A 12,686-nucleotide genomic window follows, 5' to 3' on the forward strand; every position below is an offset into this window, starting at 1 on the left:
GTCACATCTTAATATGGTGGCAGGCAAAAGAGCTTGTAGAGGGGAACTCCCACTTATAAAACCATCTGATCTCATGAGACTTATTCACTATCACAAGAATAGTATGGGGAAAACTGCCCCATGATTCAATTATCCTTTCCTGGCCAGCCTTGACACGTGGAGATTATTACAATTCAAGGTGAGATTTGGGTGGGGACACAGCCAAACCGTATCATATATGCTGCTCCAGTCCTTCAAAAAGTCACATACACATTTTCACTATGTCATCTATAGGCACTTTTTCTGCAGTGTTAACATCATCTTCATCATCACTATTATCATGATCTCCTTTATTCAGAATCATTTCTTCTCCTTCACTGTCAGTCAGTACATGAAGACCTGGAGCCTCAATATCAATATTAAAAACTATTTAATATATACTTCTTCCATCTTACAGACAGGCTACGAAGGTCAGACATCATTTTTTTTCTCACTTGACATATGGAATCCTCGAAAGGCACCACCTTGTTCATCATCCATCTCTGAACATTGTCACAGGCCAGAGGTCATGCCAGGTATGCACAGCTGTGTCTTTAGTCATGTGTTCCAAGCACTGGCAACAGCATCATTCATGCTAAACTTCTTTTGAAAACATTCACACCCATGCCTCTGCTCATGCTCCTAATAGGCTGTTCAAAAAAGTGTTTTTTTTTTTTACATTTGCTCTTTATTTATCTAAGGATACCCTTGTCACATGTTTGAATTAATGAAGTCCTATATGGGAAAAAGTGCATAGCATAAACATTTTTGATGAAAACTTCAGCTACAGGATGAACAGAACTGTTGTCAAGGACTAACAAAATCTTGCAGTTGTCATATAGTCCAGCTTCCCTGCATTAAGCATAAGCCACTGGTACAAAATGTTGGTTAAACCATCAGAAAATCTGTCCCTCGTGATTTATGCCTTTCTGGTACCATAATAGTGAACCAGTTTGAAATTTGCTTCTTGAAAACAGCAAGGGCCCCAATTTTGTCTATCATAAAAAGTTTATACTTATGCATGCCTGCTGCATTAGCACATCTCCGCACAGTTATTCTATCCTTGGCATCCTTCGTTCCTATAGGGGCTGTCTTATCAGTTGTAGTCGATATCTTTCTGGGACAATAATGTCAAAACAGTTATGTTTTGTCAGCATTATAGAGTTGGTCTGGCATCAGATTTTCATCAGCAATGACCTTTGCAAACTCGTCAGTGAATTTCTCCACTACTTCATGATCAACAGATGTTTTATAACCAGAAATCTTGAAAAATTTAATGCCATATCTTTTCTGAAATTTCTGCAACCACTCTATTAAATATTTATAGTTCCCTTCAATTTTAAGTTTATCATGACAGATCTTTGCTTGTTTCATGATAGCATAACATTAAGTGGTATATGTTCACTGCGATACTGATGGATTCACTCTTCCAATAAAAGATCAAGATCTTCATTTCTAGCTTTATGCAGTGTTTCTATTTTTCATTAACTTTGTCCATCATTTTCAGCATAGAACTTCAACAATGTATACTTTTTTTCTTTGTGTCTCCCTCAAATTCATATGTTGAAGTCCTAACTCTCAGTACTTCAGAATGTGACCTTATTTGAAATAGGATAATTAAAGATATAATTGGTTAAGACGAAGTCTCACTAGAGTTGCATGGTCTCCTAATCCAATGTGGCTAGTGTTCCAATAAAAGGGAAAATTTGGAGACAGATGGGCACAAAGGAAAGACGATTTGAAGAGAGAGAGAGAAAATGGTTATTCCTCAGACCTATATGCTAGTTTAGAGCTTCTCCTTTTAGAAGCACCTAATCTGCTTTCAAGTGGTCTTTAAAAAATGATTACATTGTTTTCCCTAGGGATTATATTTGGTTATTTTTCAAAGATGCCTATTCTTTTTTCATAACACGTTGTACTTTTCAATTTATTTTGTGTTGATACGATCAATTTAAACATATTTGCTTTATAATCCATAACTTCTAATTCTGTATTCTAAAGTTCTGTGTGCCTAATTTTTCTTTGTTATATCTTTTCATATTAGATTTTTTTCCCCATCTCATTGGTAACTTTATTGTGAGCTCATCTTACTGGAAATCATTTTCTCTATTGGTAATTGCATGTGGCCAGGAGTGTGAAAGTGTTCTCTCAGTTACTTCTACCAGGTAAATTAAAAGTATTACTGGTTCAAGATCATTTATTTCATTAATTTTATAGCTAGGAGCACTCCTGGAACTTATAAATAATACAAAGTAGTGTCACAAATCAGTGCAGTTTTCTTTGTTCCTCAGTGTCTAGCCTGGAAAAAAAAACTTATATTCTGCTTGGGCAAAGAAGTATTTTTTAGTCTACGTTTTAGTTTAGGTGTACTTCTAATTTTACCCAGAAGGTTCCCATTTTTGTCTGCCACTGTTGACCCAACTTTTTAAAAACACCGTGCACACAAGAACAAGCACTGTTTTATAATTTTTACAATTAGGTAGGAGTAGTAGAGAAGGGAATGTAGTGATGATAATATAACAGCACAGCAGATGACATAAATTAGACATTCAAAAAAGTATTTCAGTCTCTACCCACTGCCACCTCATTAAGAAATAGAAAAATCTATTTTATTGAGACTCTCTGTTTTTATTCATTTATTCATTCATTTCTTTGTGCTGACAAAAATGTAAAATTCTTTCATTTTTATTATGAAATTGCTTATATCCTTCCGTCTTCTCTGCTAATTAAATTCTGGTTCTATCTTGGCACAGTCAAAAACTAATTGAGTTGCTCTATGAACTCTTCCAGCTTTGAAATTGCAGGCGTTTTTCTTTATCGTGAATTAAATCCAACTTGTCAAATCAAATAAAGTCTGATTTGAAAAATAAATTACTACAATTTAAGAGTAGTAGGTTAATTTTCATGTATATAGGTAGGTATTTAATCATTCCATGTTGTTGTTATTTTGTTGAGATTTTGCTTTTGCTACAGCATGCTTTTTAGTGAGAGATACTTAAGTTTTCTCAAGAAGATTACAGACATATTTTCTAATACAATAATAGAGGTAGAGAAATGCAAATCAAAACCACAATGAGATATCATCTCAGACCAGTTAGAATGGCGATCATTAAAAGTCAAGAAACAACAGGTGCTGGAGAGGATGTGGAGAAAAAGGAACACTTTTACACTGTTGGTGGGACTGTAAACTAGTTCAACCATTGTGGAAGACAGTGTGGCGATTCCTCAGGGATCTAGAACTAGAAATACCATTTGACCCAGCCATCCCATTACTGGGTATATACCCAAAGGAATATAAATCATGCTGCTATAAAGACACATGCACACACGTATGTTTATTGAGGCACTATTCACAATAGCAAAGTCTTGGAACCAACCCAAATGTCCAACAATGATAGACTGGATTAAGAAAATGTGGCACATATACACCATGGAATACTACGCAGCCATAAAAAATGATGAGTTCATGTCCTTTGTAGGGACATGGATGAAGCTGGAAACCATCATTCTCAGCAAACTATCGCAAAGACAAAAAACCAAACACCACATGCTCTCACTCATAGGTGGGAACTGAACAATAACACTTGGACACAGGAAGGGGAACATCACACACTGAGGCCTGTTGTCAGGTGGGGGAAGGGGAAAGGGATAGCATTAGCAGATATACCTAATGTAAATGACGAGTTAATGGGTGCAGCACACAACATGGCACATGTATACATATGTAACAAACCACATTGTACACACGTACCCTAGAACTTAAAGTATAATAAATATATATAAAAGAAAATTTAAATTTTCTTATTTAAGTAGATCACTTAAATTAATAATTAAGAGGGATTTCTAGTTTCCTTGGACTACATGGCTTTATATGATAATCAATTATCTATCTTTAAAAATAGGTTTAAGTTTCATTATTTTACAGTATCTAGGCAGGAATGCCCATGTCTGGTTTTCTACTATAAATACCCTGACTGTCATGTGTATAGGTGACTGTTCTGGATATTCTTGAACTCAGTAGTAGGGCTTTCAAGCATTAGGAAGGGCAAATCTCACTCTAAGTACTCCCAGTGGGCCTCTGGCAAGTGGGTTAACCATGCATGGATGTTCTCCAATGCTACTGGGTTCAGAGCCAACTCAGAGGATTCTGTTTTCTCACGTTGGCCAATGTGGGTGGTAATATCAACCGTGGTATTTTTCTGAGCCACAAGCATGAAACCAATCTTAACATTAATTGGCATAATAAGAACAAAAACTGTATCTGACCTCACAAAATTCAGCTTAACAAATGTAGGCTTTCCAAAATACAAAAATGACAGGTTGAGAAAAATCAAGTTTATTCAAGCTTGAAATTCAAATTTTTTGTTGTTGTTGATATCTTTGGCTAGCAGACACACACGTATATATATACACAAAACAAAGAATATCAATCCATTTTTATTTATTCAACATATAGTTTGCTGCATTCTATTTATTACTAAACAGTTATACTAACACTAATTATAACATCTGACCAGAACTTGTAATTAGAAGCTTGATGTCTTTTGTTCATATGAGTGTAGAATTGATCATTATTTTAAAATAATAAGTAGATAAAGTCTTCAGATATATAGTTCCAAAGTGACAGAGTGGTCAGATGTAATCAATTATAATTTGAGTCACTGCCATTAAAAATAAAGGAACTATACTATACATAATTCATACTCTGATAGTATAGTTATCATTGATACAACCCTGTTCTGTTCTATAGATGCTACTGCATCCCGTTGCATAAGTGGCAAAGTCTTTATCCTAGGTCTTGGTCTCTTTGTTCCTAAACTTTTCGTAATATTTCTTTGACTATACATGTAGGTGTGCACAAACACGCACACCTCATTTTGCAGTATTTCTCTTCAATTTTATATCTGGCATATATCTCTATTTAGCCAATCATCACATTGATATGCAACCTTGGTTAGGTGTTTGTATGTCTCACCCTACTCTGTTGCTTACCTTTATGTTTCCAGCATCTATCCCAGTGCCTAGAGCACAATAGACCCTCAATAAGTATTTTAAGAATGAGAGAATCTGTCCCTTCAACATTACTTTTTTTCTTTTTAAAAACAATTAGCCATCTCACCACTATACAAAAAGAGCACCTAGTCAACCACTGAAAACTGCAAACATTTTGTCCTTTTCCACCCTGTCTGTATCAGGAAACACTCTTGAGTTGATAGTATTAACCACCACCTAGTGGCTAGGATAGGAACTATATGATTTGATATATGCTACCTGCCACCTTCAAGGGACTTGGGAGATTTAAACCTTTGGAAATAGGGTTTATCAATGACAGCAGGAGCAATAAGTAAACCCCAGCAGAATCTAATTTCAGCTCCAATAGTCACACACCTGAACTCTCTTATTTTGGGTTTGGAGCATTTAATGCTCCTTTGGGATATTTGCATACAGCAAATATCAGACTTCTTAAGTCCAAATCTCTCATCTCCCACTTACTAGCTGAATGACTCTAGACAAATTATTTAGCGTTTCTATATCATAGAGTCTTCTCATCTATAAAACTGGAATGTACTATATGGCCCTTCATAATTGTAATATCCACACTGAGAACATGAATGTACTATATGGCCCTTCATAATTGTAATATCCACATTGAGGATATGAATGTACTATATGACCCTTAATAATCGTAATACCCACATTGACGTTCTTGTGAAGAAAAGATACAATAACCCATGTGAAGATTATCGCAATATCTGCCCTTAATAACTCAGTAACTGAGTATTGTTTCTGTATTGATCTAGTTTGTCTAGCTCAATAGTCTAGCTTCCTGGCTAGTCTGTCTTCATTTGTAATCAAGGGTATGAGACGATCTCTGATCATACTGCTTACTCATGCAACTTTTCTCCAGGTCGGGTCTTCATTTTCATTTTCTTCCTTTGTTTGAACTAGTGTCTGCTCTGGCCTTTCTGGACCTGTCCTCTTTATAAGTCCAATGCACGTCTCAGTATCTCTTCTCCACAACCTACTTCTTTTCATTGAGAAGGTCTGTGTCTGCAATAATGTTCCTACATTTTCATTTCTATCACAACAGAGATAATTCCATCTTGGGTACTATTCCTTGTCTATAAATATACTGCTCTTGCCATTTACTCCTTCTCATGTATCTCCTATTGCATGCTCGATTCATTCAGAAACACTTACCATCCCTTCTGCAAACTCGTTCCTTCTGTCCTAAGGTATGGCTGATAACACAGGTGTGGGACTGTGGAACGTTACCTGTATAAGAAAAGAGAAAGGTTAAACATTTTAAGTAAAGTTAGCCACAAATTCTATGAATGCTATCAGTCTTTGAAGACCTTGAAAATGCCAGTGCATCTCCTTAAAAACTGACACAAACTTGCCATTTTCTAACTCTCTGTCTAATGAAAGTATACTTTTTCTTCAAGCACCAATCTATGGGAAACTATTTTTGAATCTTTCTCATATAATTTCATTGTGAAAAACAAAACATGTTCTGCACATATTTATACTTCAGGCGCATGTTTTCTTGAATAAAGTAGGCATTTGTACTAATCTTGGAAACCTAACCACCACCTAAAATAGTATTACTATAGGACAACGTTGGCCAAGTGAACTTATAGTAGACAACTTTCTTTTAAGTTAGGAACTGGATATAAGACGAAGAATATGATATCTGAGCTGAATTATTTGGGCCTAGTTCTGCCATGTCCTCTTGTTTTCCAAGTTAGAGAGTAATTCAGTCTTACTTTAGTTTAGTTTAGTTTTGTTTTGTTTTCTCCTCCCTGGTGAAATGACAATGCTTTGAACTTTAGAGTGAACAGAACAGCACAATCAGATACTTTTTACTCAGGTTCCACTAACCAAGTAACTAAATACATTACTTTAGTGATGACAGTCTTTGGTTCATTGTGATATTCACTGTGTGTTGGGCACTTGAAACATCACTTGTGGAGGTATTATATGTCTCAATAACAGGTCAGACTATGGGAATTCCTTAGTTTTTTTGCCCTCAGTCAGGTAAGATAATTTGTTCTTATACATTTGGATGAAGATGAAGTCACTCTCATTGATAACTGCAGTTGTACCAACATAAAGTTTCATTCCACTTGTTTCATTCTCAAGATGGACATTCTTCTACTCATCAAAAACCAAGGTCTAAAGCTGTGAAAGGCTAGAAGTTAATTACACTTCCTTCTGAGTTTCTTCTGCAGTGGTTTGCTGGTCTTCCCTTGTTCTTCTTAGAATGCACTGGCAAAGGCTCCAGAACCAGGCATAGAGCAACCAGCCAGAGATCTGCACAGATCCTAACAGAGAAGACCCTAGAATTTACAACATGAACTTCTTGACTTGCAACTTCTACTTTGGAATATAATATGAAGTTTGGGAAGAGGTTTATTTTGTGATTCTAGATAAATTATTAAAATCATAAAAGGAAAGAATTCCTCAATGGCGGAACTAGAATCTTTGTGCTGTATTAGAAATGAATTTAGTCGTGAGGTTTTCATGGTCTTAGACTTTTTTTTAAGTGTCTGAATTTTGTACCCAAGATTTCTTAATGCAGATATGAAAGAAGGAAATTGGAAAAAACCTTTAATGATACTTCCATTAATATTGAGGGCAAGAGACCACTTCTGAGGTACTTGTACTTTGTCCTTCAGGTCCTATTAGTCCACTGCCTATAATTTGAAGACTTTTTAAAAATGACTCTCCTTTCCTAAAATCACACAAAAATGGGTACATTTGTTTACCTGGAGACCTCTCATTATTTGAGAAAAAAAATTCCCTTAAATTAAATCTGCTTTAGAAATGTTCAAATTTATGCACTCATGACATATATATTCCAAAAGTTAGTCAAACTATGCACGTTTACAAAGTAATCTGACCCTCACTCTCAAGAAGGGAGATAATACACAAACATGTGATAGAACCAGAAAACAATTATAAATCCATATAGACATAAGAATGAGATTATATGGTAGATCAGTAATCTGAATAGAGTATTCATTTTCAGAAAACAAACTGTAGAAAGACAGTTAAGTGGTATCCATGTCAATATTGGAATTTAGGAGAATTTAAGCACTGTAGAAAAGGGACAGCAGGAACTGTGTATCAGTGCAACCAGGGAATAAAATTCAGAGCAAGATGTTACACTCAAGGAAAGAGTGAAAAAGTATTTCAGATGAAGATTCCATTAATTTATAGAAATCCCTCCCAAAATCAACTTTTTAAACAAGGAAAATTACCATAAGTTTCACTAGTTACCATTAGTAGCTAGAGTTAATTTCATTATAAATCAAGAAGGAAAATATTTCATATTGCAATGTTGTAGCCTACTCAGTACAATGTGATATATAAAGAAATTTTAATCTAGTGAATATTCTTAAAGATTTAGGTAGGTTGGAGTTCTTGGCTATGTTAAAATCTAATACTAGAAAGAATTTAGATGTGAATATTTAATCTTGTAAATTATGTATTAAAAGACATTAGACTAAAGATGAGAGAAATATACAGGGCATTTTGAAAGTTAGACAAGGAATTGAATCTTTTGGTCAATGATGAGCAATACTAATCAAATAAACAGAATCTCTACTAAGGTAAACCACAGCTGCTATAACTTCTGTTAGCACAGCAACAGAGAATGATTAACCTAGCAACAAGGTTCTAAATAGCAAAGAAGGAGATATTGACTGATGAAAAATTACGTGGTACTCAAAGAGTTTTCTAGAACAGGAGCAAGTAAAATCTCTGTTTCAATAGAGAGAGATATAAAGATCTGGAAGAGACATTCTCACTAGAGCCCAGGGAAAGGCAACATATCATAGGAAAGTTCACTAGTTCTGATTTCCACTCATTCGATTTAAGGTCCTAATAATTAAAATATTGACTTCTCAAATCCTACAAAAATTATTGCTTCCACATTCCTCTTAGTGGGACGCTTCTTTAAGGGCTATCTACCCCAATCCCCATCACCAACACTCAGAAAATGAATGCTTTATGTTTGCTTCACCTTGAACCCATCTCTGTCATAACAGTATTGCACATTATTACATATTAACAAAGAATACATGATACTTGTAATAAATTGGGAGTTTCCTGGGGCCAATGTTCATTATATTTTTATTGCCTTAAACAGTGCCTGACATCTACTAGGTAGGAAAGAGGAAGTTTAAAGTTGATCTTGAACCAATATTAGCAGTTAGATGTCATTTATTATATACCTTCATACATCTTGGATTTTTTTCTTCTTATCTCTTAACATATTTTTAATTAAATAATTGTCATCGTAAATATTTAATGATAATGAGTGCCTTCCCCACATATCAAAATCCATGAGAGCAGTGATGCTCTGTCCTGTTCACTTGTGTGAATCTATAGTTTCTAGGACAATTTAACAGAAGCTCAATAAATAATTGAGTGGAAAAAGAAAGAAAGAAATGAATTGATACATGAATTCCCATGATCCTTTTTATCTAACCACTGGTTTTTCTTAATTGACTCATATACATATCATATATATATATACACACACACATTATATATATATACACATTATATATGTATATATATATATAGAGAGAGAGGGTAGATTTTGCAGTTCAGGCCAACTAAATAAATAATGGGGTTCAATGCAAAGTGAAGATATAAAGTCCCTTGTTCACAAAGCAGGATAAAAGTACCATTAAAAGTTATTAAAATATAAAGCTTTTTCTTTTATATTGTGCTTTTTCTCTTAAACCTTCGTGGTGTGTTTATTTGCTATTTAATGTCATTCTAAATAAAGAATAATTAAAGTTTTAAATTTTAACATGATTTTACTGTTCATTTTTATATTGTACAACATCAGTTTTAAATGCAAATATAAAAACATCCAATTGTAAGCAGGATCATTGAAATTATACAATTCCTATTGTGTAGTTTATACATGCATATGCACTTGGTTCTTACTAGAACAATATAAACCCTGCACAAAACTAACTCACCTGTTTTTATTTCATTTCTTAATATGCACACATTGTACTTGCACTCTCTACCTTCAGTTTACCCATGACTAACGAAGGAATGAAAGAAAAAGAAACTATGGGTTTGCCCTATCTCTCTCTTTCCTTCTATAACATAGCAGCTTCCATAACACACTTAACCTTGCATTTACTTTGAGTCTTGCTGAAACCCCCATGCCTCATGGATTCATTGCAATTCTGTTGATGGTGCATCAAAAAGGCTCTTTACAAATGGATGGCAAGGAACTATAAACACACATATTGCTCATACATTCTCTGCTCATAAGCATGCTCCATTAGCCCATCAAACTTCAGTTACAAATCACAAGTTTTAAAAAAAATTATTAAGAATTTTAAGATGATAACAACAGAGCATTAAACCAAGTACAGGGCCTTTCTGAGGACAGAAACTTGCGTGACCTAAACACATCCATGAAGCCAGCCCTGCAAGGGCTGTTGTCTTTTAAACAAAGCCCTGTAGTCTTTTAAACAACAACCACATCAATCTAAATAAGCTAAGTGGTCAAACAAAATTGTCTTGTAAAAGTTTTTAGTATCAGACGGCAGGTGACTTAAGTTTTCCTTAGGTTGAAGACCAATTGTTGATTAGTTTGTGTCCAAAAATAATACTATCTTTCAGACTGTAAAAAGAAATGCTAATAAGGTGATTGCCAAGAATCTTGTAAATTTGAAACTTGTAAAGACACTCTTTGTAGTAATACAATCAGAAAAAAAGGCTCTGTTACAGATATATTCATATCTAAAGCAAAGAAATGTTTTCACATTATGGGATGGCTTCATTAGTGGATTCATTCATTCATCATTCATTCATGAATGTGCAGTTGCAGTATTAAGATGTATTTCATACTGTGGATCATCATTACTAATGCCATTGTCATAAAAATCTGTATCCTCAGATGAAGCCTATTGTTTATAAACTCAGGAACCATCTTTCTACAGTATAATACAGCTTAATTTCAGGACAACCACATCACTTAAGTAATTCTGAAATTTTTTTTCCACAAGTATTGCCTTATAAGTTTAGATTCACATGGAAGACTATGTTCTCCAAGGTTTGTGAATAATGTACCCAGTAATTTTAACATTTTCACTAGCCACCCAAAGACTGAACATTTAGAAACAAAGAAAGGAAAAACACATTTATTTATTTCTATTATCAGCTTTAATCCTCACAATAATTTTTAAGATGAATAGTATCAGCCCATTTTTATAAGTAAAAGAAGTTGAAACTCAAAGAATTTAAGTAATTTGCCAAAAGTCACATATCTCATTCATAGCAAAATGAGACTAAGAACCTAGGTTGCCTGTACTGAAGTCCAGCATTTAAGTCTCCTGAGGTGTTATAATCTTATTTAAAATGCTGAAAAGATTAAAATGAACCAGAGAAATAACACAACTGATGCACAAAAATCAAGGATTGATTGTTACAGTCTAGTGAAATATAATTTAATTTTAGACTCCATTTTCCCACTGAACCCTACCATAACTAATAGGCAATATTCTTTTGTGAATCACAGCCTCAACATTTGCGTTTTCTTGTGGTTACATTTTAAGAAATAACGTGCAATGTTTTGATTTCTTTGTACCCACAATCTAAGCCATTCAAAAACAACAAAATTCCACAAAGGAGGAGGAAAAAATAAATCTTGGAGAATTTGGAAAGAACAGTATCAACTTTTTATAGCAATCATAAGAAAATCATCTACATTGGTATCAAATATCAGGTTTCCAGCACAGGAAAAGAAAACTGCAGTACCTGCCATTTTAAATTACTCTCTGTCATGTTTTTATTCCTCCTTTTCCCCTGGGATGTTAATGTCTTGAAGAAATATGTGTGTGCTCTGAAAATATTTCCTGAAGTCAGTGGATTCCATATGTTCCTAGAGAAACAAATTATTCACTCTGTGGGTCATTCCTGATGACATTTAGATCTTCTAATCAGTACATTTAGGCCCTATGCACTTCGCATTTTCAGAGCTCTCTTATGTAGACCTAGATAGGACTCATGAAATATTTTCATTGACTCAAACCCTCCTTTTACCTAAAAAATCACACAGGAACACACATACATACACTCTTTCTACATATTACACACTGAGAGACACGCAAATGCATCTTCTTTATTGTTTAGCTACGTTGGACACTGTTATAAGAAAATTAGACGGTTTTTTTTTTAACTGAGTAAATAATAGTTCCAAATCCAAAGAAAAACTAGAAATGTACAGGAACATACACTCAATATACGTAGTTCATAGACATAGTTGGTCAGAAGGAGAAGGGCAAAAATAATAAATGACTAGAGATTGTTTTTATTTGATTTCTGTTTGTTTTATTTTTCTACAAAAATAAAGACCAAGAATTGGAGTTTAACTTTGCTTTTCTTTGGAAAAAAAAAAAAAAGTGCAGTGCTTGAAACACTTTCTTCATTTGGTTTCAAGGCATTGCTCTCTTTTTGTTATTTAAAATCACCTTAATGATTACTTTCTTATTTTCTTACTTTGATGTTGAAATGTCCTCAGATTATTTCACTGGTCCTCTTCCTTGTTAACCTTAGAAATTTCATTAATATCCTGGGCTTCTATTGCCAGTGATGTACTATATATTCCCAACTGTATATCTCATTCATTT

General features: G+C 34.2%; 1 long non-coding RNA gene across 1 annotated transcript in view; it reads right to left on the reverse strand.

The window, feature by feature from the left end:
* Positions 1-6,228: 6,228 nt before the first annotated feature.
* The window catches only part of LOC131382877 (uncharacterized), a 202,721-nt gene continuing 196,263 nt past the window's right edge, over positions 6,229-12,686 (reverse strand). The window contains exon 5 of the long non-coding RNA XR_009212495.1: positions 6,229-6,294. This is a non-coding gene — a long non-coding RNA (uncharacterized LOC131382877). The remainder of the gene's footprint in view (positions 6,295-12,686) is intronic.

This window comes from Hylobates moloch, unplaced genomic scaffold (assembly GCF_009828535.3).
Source record: "Hylobates moloch isolate HMO894 unplaced genomic scaffold, HMol_V3 SCAFFOLD_2, whole genome shotgun sequence".
In the NCBI taxonomy this organism is placed as follows: domain Eukaryota; kingdom Metazoa; phylum Chordata; class Mammalia; order Primates; family Hylobatidae; genus Hylobates; species Hylobates moloch.